The sequence below is a fragment of the Taeniopygia guttata genome, chromosome 5, assembly GCF_048771995.1.
Source record: "Taeniopygia guttata chromosome 5, bTaeGut7.mat, whole genome shotgun sequence".
Lineage (NCBI taxonomy): Eukaryota > Metazoa > Chordata > Aves > Passeriformes > Estrildidae > Taeniopygia > Taeniopygia guttata.
The window spans coordinates 34,630,050-34,645,062 of record NC_133030.1 but is presented as its reverse complement, the minus strand read 5'-3'; positions in this window follow the sequence as shown (position 1 = coordinate 34,645,062).

Genomic DNA, 15,013 nt, shown 5'->3' with positions numbered 1-15,013 from the left:
TTTGTGAAGAATTGTTTCCCATGGGAGCAATGTTGGAGAAGTTCATGGAGACTCTCTCCTCTTGGGGGGATCCCACACTGGAGCAGGGGAAGGACTCTGTTACATTGCACTCAGGCCATGTTTTCCCCCATTCCCTGGGACCCCTGTGACTCTGATCAGATAAGCCTGGTCTCATCCTTCATGCCCCAATGGGGTGGCAGAGAGCCAGAAGCCTTCCCTGTCGAGAGCCTAGAAAAGGTGATGACAAATCCTGTTTGCCCTCTTTCCCCTGCTCTTCCCTCGGACCATACAATAAAGAGCTGGACAGCTACATCGAGGTGAGAGCCTCTTTTGAAAATCTCTGTCCTTCTCCTGATGTTCCTCCCCTCAAGGCCTCGTACCTCTGGGCTAGCCTGATAATTTAGGGGCTGAGAGAAGGGAGAAACATCAGGGCTCTCCCTGGGCAGTGGCAGAAACAACAGGTGAAGAACAGACCATAACCTCCCTTCCCTCTATCCCTGCATTGCTGGGGAAGGAGGTAGAATTGGAAGGAGGGAAGGCTGGGAGGAAGATATTTTCAAGATTTGTATCATTTCTCATTATCAGGGTCAGATTTTGATTAGCAATAAATTCAACTAATTTCCCCAGTCTGAGTCTGTTTTGCATGTGATGCTAATTGGTAAGAGATCTCTTCCAGTCTTTATCTCAACTCAAGAACCTTTTGCTATATTTTCTCTCCCCTGTCCAGTTGTGGAGGGGACTGATAGAGTGGCTTTGGTGGGTGCTTGGTATCCAGCCAAGGTCAACACACCACATTAGGAAAATCAAAAATTCACTTTGAACTACCTCTCTCCCCAAGTTCTCTTTCTTCTGAAAATATCAAAGTACAGGACATTTGGAGATGAAAACAAACAAGGGGAAATTTCCTTGTAATTCATGCAATTCTCTGTAATCAGTGGCCTTTCTCAAGATATGATTCCACCTATAATTTTGATCAGAATTTTCAACCTCCTGCAAAGACTTCTACCAAAATCTCAGTTCTGACAAAACCTGATTAGAATCCATCTTGTCAGAAAATGTCTGAATGCCACAAATGTTCATTTCTTAGGCTACATTGAAGAGAAGCTGCCCGTGTTGAATATTCTCATTATGTTCCTCAGTGTCAGGTGCTTGAAATTTGCCAAATTTGTAATTTGAAATATCATATGCTTTATAGGCAAAAATGTATTTGCAGAAATTTTCTGCTAAAATATTAGATATTGCTAAACAAATATGGGTTGTTTTATTAACCTTTTTCACTATTTTTGTATGTAAAAAATTATAGCTGATAAAGCAAATGCTGTTGATTGGCTTAATTTCATTGTCACAGATCCATCTCTTAAATGATTCCTTGAAGCAGATCATCTTTTTACGGTAAAGAACCTGAACACTTACTACATTCTTAGATGTGATAGGAAGCCATAAGCACAGGAGGTTGAAAAGAGCTGTGAATGAGCCAGGCATCCTCATCCAAGCAAGTTATTCATTGGTCTTGGCATAGACTGCAGCAGCCTACGCACTGCTTTAATTTATGCTAAATGGCTGTTGACCCACAGTGTCAGTTGGCAACTAGCATTGTGCATTCTGTCAAAATCTCCTGTCTCCAACAATTCATCTTTCTAGGGTGAGTTGACTAGTAGGGTGAGTTGACTACTTTGTCCCCGTTGCCCAACAGAAGGGCAGAAGACCTCAGAATTCATTGCCATGGGTTTAAAGCACTATTTTAAATAATATTTTTAAATATTAAACCATATATTTTTATGCAAGAATAAAATATGTTTAACATGAATAATATTTAGTATAGGAAATGATTAATTGAAATAAATTATCCTTTGCAGCTTCATAAATTCAATCCAGTAGCCTGCAGTAAAAACAGGCTCTAATTGATTTGTAATGCAGGGAAGAAATTAAGTGGATTTCTTCATTGAGAGAAGACTTTTTTCCTTTGTGTATGTAAATATATGTGTCAGAACTTTCAGATTTTGTCAAAAGTTTGCACAAAAGTATAAGTTGCATCTGTGCTACTGAAGAGTATGAGCAGAAGTGGGATATATTATACAGTACATACTATACACCTTGAAAGAAAATTCATGGCCCACACAGTTGTTCTTGCCTGCCTGGTTGCAGGAGATGTAATCAATTCCTACCTCCAGAGAAGTAAAGTCTAATATTTTGAGTACCTTGGTCACAGATCTGGTCCAGGTATGGATTTTATGATCGGGAAAAGTAAGGGATAAGACCATTTTACTTTCACTTGTTCTTTCATTTTCTTCCAAGTCTTCTGTTTTTCTCCCAAAGTCCTGCTGTAACATATTTTTAAATCCAAAAGTCATAATAAATTAATCACCAAATGCAGAAGTCCATCACGAACTTCTACGTGTTAATATTAGCTCAGAAGGGAATGGCAGCATTCTAAATTTAAAGACGTTATAAATGCTTTATTAATGTTTACTAAGTGATTGCAAAATGTTGCTATATACTTTAAAAGCACACCATAAAAGAAATTATTACTTAAAACAGGTAGGATAAACTACACCCAGTCCTGCAGGCACCAACATGTGACTACACAAATGAACAGTCAGTAGGTAAAAGTATGGACATGCATAAGCATTTATAGGGAGAAGAAGCCAATCTTACTTAGTTCTATTAAGGTGGATTACATTTTTGGGGAATTATTTCATGGCATCTGTACAATGTTTTAGAAGAGAAAGAATGTAAGTGTAATCTTGATATCTTCTATAATTCGAAGACAATATTTGTAATTCTTTAGCATATAGGTATTTAGCCTGCAGTTTGCCCTTAAGGAGAATGAAATATAACAGAATATGTAGCTACAATAATGACCTTGTGGCATTTAGGCACAACCTTTAACCTTGAATCCCAGTGGTAAATGAACTCATGACAGCCATTGTGCCTGAAATTGCCTTGCTGCTCTTATAGCAATATTACTCTAGGGGGGAAATGTCTTTTCTAGTGGAAAGATGAACTTGGCAAACTGAAATGTTAAACGATAATGTCAGCACTTCCATCACAGTTGTGTGGTTTGTGTTAATACTTGTGTTTACCAGTCAGTTTGAATTTTGCCTCTAGCCTAAACGATTTATTACTTCTATTCTCTCAACTTAATTCTGCACTAATTTTGAAACTAGATTCAAAAAACAGTATTTGATTTTTTGTGAAAGATAGGTTTTAGTCAACTGGACCAATTTCTTTTCATTTAACAGCCACTCAGGTTTAGTCATCAATAAGATGCAGAAAAACTAAGGACATTAATAACCTGGAATTACCAAAAATAACAATGTTAGCAACCTAGTCATTAATGAGAATTACTAGTCTTGTTGCTATAGAAACAAGAATGAATCAAATAGAAATTATGTGTAATTTCTCATTCCCAAAAGTGGCACATATTATGTCATTACCATAGTAATGATATTATTACCCCAAATGTAATAAACTTTAAAGCTACTTACCATGAGAGGACACCACCACACCTGAAAAAGTTGACATGCACCTTCTGCTGTTGACCTTCATCGAAGCTCCACAAAAAAATCCTGAATGTAAACAGACAAATTTATGAAGCAGTGTAGATGTTGGAGTTATCTCAGGACACTTGCCAAGAGTTTGCTCTTTTCACTTATGGCAAACCCAAATTTAGCTGTCAATCACTGTAGACCACAAAAGGACAAAGGTAAAATTCATTTTAGTCTGCTGTCCTTTTTTGGTATGATCAGTAGTAATTGTTGGCTTAAACTGGAAAACAAGACCAAACTTCACTCACAAAATCATTGGCCACTGCTGCTGCAGACACAACTTAGGAGAAAGGAATGTGTTTGCTTGTTTGCTTTTCCTTTAGCTATATTGGAAAGCCAAACTGAGGGTTTATGTGGGAATGACAATACATGTGTGATGGATGTGATGTGTTAGATAAACATAAGAAATGTTTTCTGAGAGTGTGAATAAAAAAAATCTTTCCTTTGACAAAGAAAACACTGGAAATTTTTCTAACAACCACAACTAGCCTTACCATTCCCCATCAGGTTCGTTTTTCCACTTGAGATGAAGTACCCTGGAGGTCAAATATTTTGAGAATGGTGTCTTCAGCTATTGTTGCTATTATCTTTTTTGCCCTCTCTGTAATCACTTTTTCAGCGTCATTCCTAAGATAAATCCCCTTACGCTAGGAACCAGTGGCAGAGTTACTGTGACTAAGGTCTGGCAGTGAAGCTGCTTCACAATTAACACTGGAACAGAGAGTATTCATGCATGTGTTGCATTAAGCCATTCATCAAGTGACTCAGACAATGAGTTTTCTGTTATTCCATTATTAATTTTTATTGACTTTTTTATTGTTCTAGGACTTGACACACACCTATTGACATAAAAATGAAAACAGAAGTCTGTAGTGTCTGACCATGAAAATTGCAAAGCAATCGCAGGGAAACTGAGTTATCACTTCTAGCTTCTGCTTGTCCTCATCACCACCAGTTAATCAATGTTATTTTTCTTTAACATAAATGATTTTTTACTGTGAAGGTGACTGAGCACTCTCACAGAGAGTGGGTTGTGTAGTCTCTTGAACATGGAATTTGGAAGTATTCAAAGGACATCTGGACGTAGTCCTGGGAAACCTGTTCTAGGTGACATACTGGAACAGGAAGGGATTGGAGGAGATGATCTCCAGAGGTCTCACCAAACTCAAATTGTCATTCTGTGATTTCTGAAATTTCCAGAACACATAGGACAGTAGTTGATTAACTGTTTAGATTTGCCTTTTGGGGTGTCTCAAAATGTTGTGGTAAGTCATGTCTCTTATTGATTCAAGTTGAAAGCTGTTATTGTTAGTTTGGTAAATCAGGCTGATCATGAATTTATGAACTCATTTTTTTGGCACAGAGAGGTTAACAAGCCCTTGCCCAGAAACTGAATTGCTTGAGGCTAAGGGCATAAAGGTAAGCAAGCCTCCAGAGCTACTTAAAGGCAAAGGTATACAAGGATTTTATGTCCCTTTAATAAGTTGAGTGAAATCACATTTGCAAGAACCAGTAATAAATAATAAATGAATAGTAGAATGTCATAACTGGTGAATTCCTGAAGATATTTTAACAGTACCCAGCGGAGTTAACAGTGTCATTGCTTCTAATAACATAGTAGAGTTGCTACAAGAAGGGAAAGAAACCCAGGTCTCATTCTTGTTTTCCATTTTGTTTGCTTGTTGTACAACTTGCTTAAGTTGTATGTATACAAACAACTTAAGAAAATCTTCGCTAAAAAGCCCCAGTATGCTCAGGGAAGTGATAAGCAATACAATTCCAAATGAACATTCTGTTTATGATATTAGAGAAAAGTTACACATCCAGGTGTTTTCTGTTAAAATTTTGTCTTAAAGTGGCAAAATATTTAAACATGACTACAGAGAGTTCTTTATTTATATGCCTCTATTACAACTTAAAAATGTGCACATTCTGCTTTTACCAAATACAACAAACTTAGCAAATGTGTGACCTAGTGCCTGCAGTGCAAAAGACTTCTCAGTTTCTCAGGCAGTGCAGATGATTACCAATAGACTTTACAAACACAGAATTGCTGCTTTCCTCAAGCTGTATGTTTAAAATTCATGCAAGACAGCTTTTGTTGCAGAACTGTGTTGATATATCAAAAACTGCAAATCATAGGTAGCTCTGCCCCTGAAAAGCAAAGGAGTAAAATGAATGAGAAAAATGTTGATTTTGCTCAGAGCACTGTAAGGGAAGGAGCCAACAATCCAGGTCTTGAACAAGCAAATGGTATTTAGAACTCACTGTGCATCACTGAGTTACAAAAACAAGAAGAGGCATGATGAGTATATAAGCATGAACAGAACTTGGAAAAAAGCCCTAATGACTGACAACAAGAGTTACTTTAATGGTAGTACACCAGCTCTGGTGCAAGTTGCATGAAGATATGCACACACAATATTCTTCTGTCACCATTTTTGGACATAGTGGCTAGCTAATAATTAATGAAGCAGGAATTCATGTTTAATGGCACAAACAGCCAGTTATTCCTTTGGATAAAAATCTGAGTTTGATTGACTCAGATCCACTGTTTGCAACCCATAAAATCACAGTAATGAACAATAATTGATTTATTAACCTCCCAGCATGAAGAACTGTATACTGAGAAGCACGGAAGGTGGTACATGCTTCTTATGTACAGCTTACAAAGTGAATTAAGGTCATTACCTCTGTTTATGGATCATATGATAATCTTTCTTTATTTAATAACACATTTTTCAGTGGAGAAAATCTTGAGAAAACATCTCTGAAATTACAAGAAGCACCCAGAATACTTGAATTTCTGATAACGTGTACTATCGAGGTACATCTTTTGGGACACATCTGAATTTTTTCACTTTGCTGGTTAAGTTGCAACAAGCTCTGGTTAAAACTTTGTTCTGATATTTTACTCTGGTTGAGGCTTTTCTAAAAATACATCTATATATGTATGTAAATCACCGGATTTCTTGCCTGATGTTTGAAATAGCTTGCTACCTTTGAAGCTTTTACAGATGAGTTTAAGTAGCAACTTCTGCTTTCATAAAATAAATGGATTTAAGCATGAATAAGACTGCCATCTATATCAGTAGCTTACTGATTCCAAGTGACTGTAGCAAATGAACCAGGAAGTCTCACCTCTATGCAAGATACAGCAGAAGGCATGTAAATACTTGGTTTTGATTGAGAAATCAATCATTCACAATCTGATCCTCTAACTCAGAGAGGGCCAGTTTACTCTTCTTTTATGGGCATGTGCATTTCTGCTCTATAAAGGTATTTAATGCATAGTGTGAACATATTTCCTCCTTAGGGCAGAATGTACAGTAGATGCAATAAGGTAAGCACTTGCAGGCCAGGAGAAACAAGAGTATGTGTTTAAAAGGTGTGGCTTTATTAGTTTTAGCCACTTATGTCAGTCTTGCAAAAGTATTACAAAATTTTAACAATGCAAGGCACAAAATTGAGTTGCTCACCAGAGTTTTGAATGAAGAGGAGAGACATAATGTCATTGTGCTTATCAAAGTAAAAACAAACCCACAATTTCTGGGGAGAATGCCTTTTACATCTTCTGTATCTTCAAGATTTTCAAGTCGGTGCCACAATTACTGAGATTGCAGTCTATTATTCTGGTGTTAGGAAATACCAGTTGTACAGCTGCACACTGAATGTGAATTATATTCCATGGTGTAATGCATTATTATGCAGGCTTTAATTATAGGATAATTGACTGGTCTTTTCCACAAAATTCTGACCTCATTTACTTTGATTCTAAATATTTGCAAAACCGGCTTTGACATAATCATGAAATATCTATGTTAGTTTGAAGCATATGACCTGAAGAAAGACTTGCCTGCCCAAAAAAGTTTAGATTTTTTGTCCGTATTCTTTGAGTTAATGCATTATTACACTTCTTTTTGCAATCCTGTGTCTGCCTATACACATCGAAAATGGTGGTAACAAAGAAAACCCCTCTTGCTGGAACAATTGTCTTGTCCTTGGCATATGAAGAATCTTGTATGTTTGCTGTGTTTCATGTTAATACCAATGTCCCTCAGTTTATGACAGAGGCACACACACAGGTACTGTCTTAAAGAGGTATTAGTTTTAAATTTCAGTCTTATGCTTATCTTGTAGATAAATTCAGCCATTTCACTATATGGCTTTTAAATGTATACTTTCCTTCATTCTCCTAATATAGTACAGTTTTGTAAAATTCTTTTTTTGTTCGTTTGTTTTTAAGGTTGCTATTCAAATTGCAGAGCTCATTCCTTTCCCTTTTTTAACATGTAAACCAGAACTGATTTTCAGGAGTCTCAGTCATGGGCACTGTCATTAAAAGAAAATAAAAATCAGAATCCATTTCTGGATGTGACAGTATTTAAAATTTCCTTTATGCTATTAACTAGAGGAAGCTGTTGAATAAAGAATTATTTTCACATATATCTGTACAGATTCCTAAAATGAAAGATTTTTGCTCAGATATTGGTTTCAGACTATGGACATATGCCCATATACTTTGAAGATTTGTTCTTTAATAATTTTTCCCAGGTTTTTTAATTCCTGAATTTTCTTCTCTTTGCTGGTTTTGGTTGGGTTGAATATTTCTGTTCTGCAAATATAATTTTTTCAAGTTGCTGAGTAGATCAAATTGCATTTTATCTGTAATAATAGTCCTTAAGTCAGCAATATCAAATTTTTTTCATATTTGTAGTCTGCACTGAGTTACTCTTAAAATATCCTCCTTTTATTAAAGACACAAAACCCACCCTAATCTAGAAAAAAGCCAAATACTATGAGACAACTATCCAGATTAAGATTTTTCTTTTTTTAAATTTGGAGCTCAGGATGACAAGTAGGCTTGGAGAGAAAGGAGATTAAACAAATCTTATTCCTTACAAGGAGTCAGGAAAGCAAGTAATCACAGTGACATTAATAAAAAATCATATTTGAAATATAGTTGAAAGAGCATATAGCATAGGCTTGCTGTTCTTTTCAAGAAGACAAATATGAAGAAAAGTTGCACTTTTCTTATTTGAAAACTAGGCAGAGTCTCTATAATTGCTCTTCACTTTAGGTATATTGAAATTTCTTTCCTGGTTTATTGGAAACATTTCATATTTATTGAAGTAATGTCTGTTCACACAACGCTTCATGTTGTAAGAGTGTCAAAATACTAGATAGATTTTTGGGTCACAACTGGAAAGACATTGACTCTAGAAACTTGTGTCACTTTCCCATATTCCACCTACCATTGCACTTCACGTCATTGTCACATTCTTTGCTTATATTTTTTTCTCTTTCAGAAGAACTTGGAAACTTCACTTTTTCTTAATTAGAGCTGTCTCATGCTTCCTCAGCAGAACAGACAGTGGAAATTTAATTTTTTTTCTAAGGATGAGGATAAAATAGCTTACATCATTCTCACCCTTGGAAGTAGAAAATTAAAAATTGTTGTACAAAAAAAAAAAAAAAAAAAAAAAAAAAAAAGACGTTCCCAGGTATTTAGGATTAAGGACAAAGAATCATCAAAGGTATTCTGGGGGAAAGTACAGGAATATTTTGGAGGGGAGATGGGAGAGATGGGAAGATCACATGCTTCATGCAACAGTCTGTGCCTACTGCCCTTCTATTTCAAATATCCCTCCCATGGGCAAACTCCCTCCCACCAGACAAGGGGGAGAGGGTGACACCAAAGGAAGAGAGAGGAAGAGAGGAAGGAAGGAGACACAGGAAGGAGACACAGGCAAGGGAGAATGCCTTGAGGTAAGCTCACCAGCAGCTCAAAAGGTGCAAGAGCAAAATGGTCTCTCACAATGCTAAAAAATGCTTCCAATGTGTCCTTCAGAAAGACCTTTATCCACCTGTGGTGCTTTCTTCAAAGCTGTCTATATCCGCCTGTTTATAGACAGAGTATAAACTCTTTGGTGGTGCACAGTATTGGGCACTGGCAAAGTGGCCAACAGAGCTATGTACACCTTCTAGAAGAACAGCGTTGCTACCCCAAGAGGCCAGAAGACCTTTTTTTTTGGCATAGAACTAAAATTAGCCCTAGTCCTAGACAAAGAAAAGCAAAAATATCTTGAAAAATGTTTCTCAGGTTCAGAAGAGAGCTTCCTGACTGGCTCTTTGAAACTGTGACATGATGACCTAGCAAATTCTAAGCTTTGGAAACACTTTAACCACTAAATAGCACATCCATGATCAAAACCTTGGCCTCCAATCTAAAATGCTTAAGTGGCTAGGGCAGCAGCATATACCTCTACCTATGTGTTCCTCTGTGGAAACCATGTTCATAGGAGCACTTTGTCTTCTTTTCATAAGAAGTATTTTTTAAAATCTATTAAAGAGCACACATGTGTGGATTATTAGGACTCAGGGACAGAGCCGATGAATGAGAATTTTATGCAAAATAAAGTGCATATTAACATGACCTTATTGCTCTTGTGGGGAGTGAACTTCAGTTCAGAGTGAAAAATCTGAGAAAGTATCTCTTAAAATAGATGGTTTTAAATAGAATCCTCTTTGTTCCCTAAAATCATGAAATAATATTGGGGATGTATTTTTTAATTCTGTGATCTTGTCCCAGCCAGCTATCCTGTCTTCCCACTTGTATCTGTTATGACCTACAGGAAACTCAGCAGTGGCATATGTGGAAAATACTCATCACTGACTCACAAGAAAAATCATGCTCATTCATTTTCTTCCTTCCAAAAGAAAAATCACCACAAAAGGCTATTGCCATTTAGTGTTCTCTTTCCTAGTTCTGCATGCAGTTAGCAATACCATTGCCACATCTCAATGGGAAAACATTCTGTCCATATTTTCAAGAGGCATTATACTATCGACTTGGAGATCTTGTTGACTTTTCCCAGCTGTTTTTATTTATTTGTTTAAAATATTGTTACAGTGGATTTCATAATCACTCTCTCTTCCTGGCAACCAGACATGAATTTTTAATTTGCAAAAAAAAGCAGATCTAAGTGGAGAGGAAGTGCAGGCAGTGTGTGAAAGGAATATCTGGGAGCTTTGGATAAAAAAAAAAAAAAATTGATAGATATTAGGTTAAAAAATGCATTAAATTAAAATAAAATACAGAAAAAATAAAATATATAAAATTAGAATGAAAGCTCAACATTCCGCAGGTCTTCTGATACCCACAGTTACAACTTAGATTAATGAACATGTGAGCTTGGTTATAACTGCACACATTTCATACGGCTGGGCCCAGAGTCCTGGTCATGAGAGACAGTTCATCCTGCCTTTCCATTCTAATCTGTACAAACTTAAAGATTTCATGTATTTCTGTAGACCTTCAGGTAGACACAGTTGTGTTTTATCAGGCATTAGATAATTGCCCTAAACCCAGAGTTGGACTGAACCAGAAAATTCAATGTGTCTGACATAGGCATTCACATTTTCAAATATAAACCTGCCTTCAAAGTAAAAGAAAACTATCTAAATGTCTTATTTACTTTTGTGTTTGGGACTAAAGATACGTGACTTTGTCATCAAAGGAACTTGTGATGTTGAAGTGAAATTAAATTTGTGCCTAAAATGCCTAGACAGTATACAAGATTTTCAAAAACAATCTGAAAAGTTTTCATTTCTTTCTTCTTTACTTGTGCTAAGGACAAGTGACTTCACTATCAATGATGCTTATTAGAATCCTGTAATATAATGAAAATGAAATGCATTGTGCCCAATATGCCTTAGTTTTCATAATAATGACAACACATATGCTGTATTTCTTTCTTTGTCTTCTTTGTGTCACTGATATAAACTGTCTTTCTGCCATCACAAACTGTGAATAATGTATGAAATAAATAAAAAAAAGTGAAGTATGAATAGAAATAAGCTGTGCAAGAGACCCATATGTTCTACTTGGGGATGGGCTTGATTCACAGCCTATCAAAGTCAATGCCAAGAATACTATGGAAATTAACAGGCTTTGATCAGGCTCTATAGTCATATATTTTGGGCCTGGATTTTTAAGTAGTGAGAAGAGAAACAAGTTGTCAATGAACAGTACTTTTATTCCTTTGTGTTACTCTTAAGGCGCCAAGAGCTCTCTTGACACCCTGGCTTTGCTGCTGCTCCTCGCCCTTGGCCCTACTACCTGTGGAAGGTCTGGGTTTAAGCATATTAAGATACAATATTTTGATACGAGATAGTGAAATAGAGCAGCTGAGCTTAAAGGGTGAATGGTAGTTAAATGAGATCCAGTACAATCTAACTTCATGTTTATTAGACAGATGTGTCTCACTTGAAGCTTTGAGCTTTGATTTGTTAGTCCCTTGAGTCATTACTTAATACATGGTTGACATTTAAAAATAATACTTCTTGCACAAAGGGCCAGCTTGTGAGCACCAGGCCGGGAGAGTAACACGTCTGCTCAGAGCTCCCACCCACAGCTGCAGCAATGCTAATGAGTAACGTGCAGTAATAATGCCAGCTCCATGAATTAGGGATGAAAAATGGGCTTCTGGCAGAGATTGCACGATGACATGGGAACCTCCAGGCCCCCAAAAAACTTTGGCTCTGCCACAAGAAAAGCCCTTCCTATTACCTGGCTCCTGAGAACACTCCCTTGCTGAGGGAAGGAGCCAGTGCAGCCGGCTGTGGGAGGGCTGTCTCTTCTCCTCTCAGCAACCTGACAGAGGACTACTGTCCACTTCATTCCCCATCTTCCACACGAAATAGGACAGGGAGTTTGCTTCTTGCAATGTCGACCTGCTGGAAAAGAAATTAAGAAAGGATCCTTTAGCAGTAAAGGAAGGAAACAAAAGCAGCCTATAAGGAGAAAAATAGGGTTGGTGTGCTGGTAAGATTTTACATGAGACTGGGAACAAGAGACTGAGAAAAATTGAGAGAAATGTGAGCTGAGGGCAGAGCTTGAGATGCAGACTGGAGGTCTATTTGTTTCAGTGCTGGGAACATGGGGGTTCAAGTGGAGCCAGCCTGATACAGGAGGAGACTGCTTGTGCAGGACTGAGGAAGCTGATCACAGGAAATTATTTATTGAGGGGCTTATCAGACAAATTCCATGTCTGATAAGTACCAAATATCACATTGCTGATTTTCCATGTTTCTCCCTTACAAGGTAACTCTCACTCCGGGAGTATAAAGGAGCCTTTTGAGGAGTGTAAGAGGAAGGAGCCTCATAGAAATGGCAAGACAAGGCTGACCAGACCCTCTCACCCATCTAGATGTGCTGTTTGAATCATGAGTCAAATAGTACTAAAAGAAAACAACACCTGAAATTATCCATAACTCAAGCCCCCATTTTTTTTTTTTTGTTAAAGACAAGCAATTTTATGTTTATGCAGCAAATTAAAGCAGTACAAAGATTTTAATTCAAATAAAAGAAGCACAAAATTTAATTTAGGATATTGAACTTGATGAAGAAGAGTTCTTACCTTCAAATGGTAATAGATGTGGAAACATAGTCTCATCTATATGTCAAATATGTTTTCTATTTCTAATGGACAAGTGGAGATGAAAAATACCAGTGTGGATGTGTGGTGTACACATAAGACAAACTAATTTTTTTGGTATCTTCTTAAGTATTCAGAAATAACTGCTTCTGTCCCATATTTTCATAGAGCTCTCAACTAGCAGTGGTGAAAAGAGAGGAAAATTCTTCACAGAAATGAAGGAATAAAAAACTAACCCACTTTGAATTTTTTGTACTTGATTTTTTGCACCTTGTTTTTTTGCTTTTTAAATATAAAGGTACCATTCAGTAATTTGTAAAGCTGTATTTTCTTTCCATATGAGTAATGATGAGTAATGTGCTAATAATTACAACAAAATATTTCTTGGTACCCAGTAGAAAAAAAATAATCATAAAATTCAGAGGATATTCCCCAGGTATTTGGCAGGAGAGAACCACTTTTGTCCATTTAAAGACTCTTTGTAAGAGTATTGCTCAGATGAAAAGTAAAGAAAATGCATCAGAATAAAAAGATCACATCTAAATAAAATGTTACTTAAAATCTCTAGGATCCTAGACAGAAATGCTTTTGGGATCATTCCTCCTCTCTCAACCCCCATCTCTAGTCAATCATACACCCATTTCTGTTCTAAAATAATTTGCTTTCTTAGTTGTAGGAGTTTTTGGATCAAATCTGTTATTTATACAATATTGATAAAAATGGGTATAAAATAAATTGTTGGGCAATACCTGTAAATGAAAGCACTGGAAAATGATGGAACTCATATTTGGAATTATTTACATGAGTAAATAATTCCAAACTAATTTGGAATTATTTACATGAGTAGATGATTTCCACAAAGAGATAATGAACAGAAGGAGAGACTACTATCAGAAAGACTTCTGATAAAATATATTTTCACTTTAATAATCTCTAAGCCATAGACTGTGATGGTAGATTGAAGTGGACCAAGTTTTTTTTTTTTTTTTTCAATTGAAGAAAACCTTTAGCTTTATTTAACCATGCACAAATGATTTACTACATACTCACTCACACATACAAACACTACTGACATGCAAAGCTGCCAAAATTAGAAAAAGAAATATTGTAAAAATATTTATTACTCAGTAAGTACCATAGAAGAGGTATACAGTAATAAATACAGACTATTTTAAATTTATATACTCAGAGTTAGACCTAGTAAAGTGTTAAACTCAGCAATGCTGATGAAAGTTGACAGTTATAAAAGAAAGCTGAATGCAGCCTATATAAACATTTTAATTATAGTCTTTAGTTTAAATAAAAAAAGGCTGCAAATTAAACTTTCACACCAGGCAGGTATCTCAGTATCTAGGTTAAATGCAGAGCATTCAGGCCTGAGATGTAAAGTATTTACTTTCCACTATGACTCTTAAAAAGTGCCATGTAGCAAATATCAGTTATTCCTGATGTATTTAGATCTCTGTGGATTAACTCCATATTGAAATGTAATATAAGTGAACTGTTCATATGCATGGGTGGCATGGGTATTGATATACAATTGAATCATATTTAGTGAGTTTTGCAGGTTTTGAGGGGCTGCATATTTCCAATTTACAGTTATGTGTGAGCTTGAATTGCAAGCATTTGAAAACATGCTGCAAAGATACCAAAATCCTTTATTGTCCTTTATGACATCTGCAGCAAATATATGCCTATTATAGATATGGTAAGGACTTACATTCCTGCCAATATATAGGAATACAAAATAAAGAGTCAGTAATTTATAAAAAATGAGACTAATATGTAACAACTTTTCTATTTTATTGGGATTTACAAGCAGAAAATCTGTTTTAAGGAAGGTAGCTTCTAAGTCATAACAGAACTGGTGCATTGTTAAAAATCATTGATAACCCATCTATATAACAGCATTTTGATTTTTATTTCAAAGTGAAAAACTGTGAATTGTTTCTACTTAGAAAGCAAATATATACCTCATCTCCTGGTCCCCAGGTCACAAAAGAGGGTTATCCTGTCACCACCACT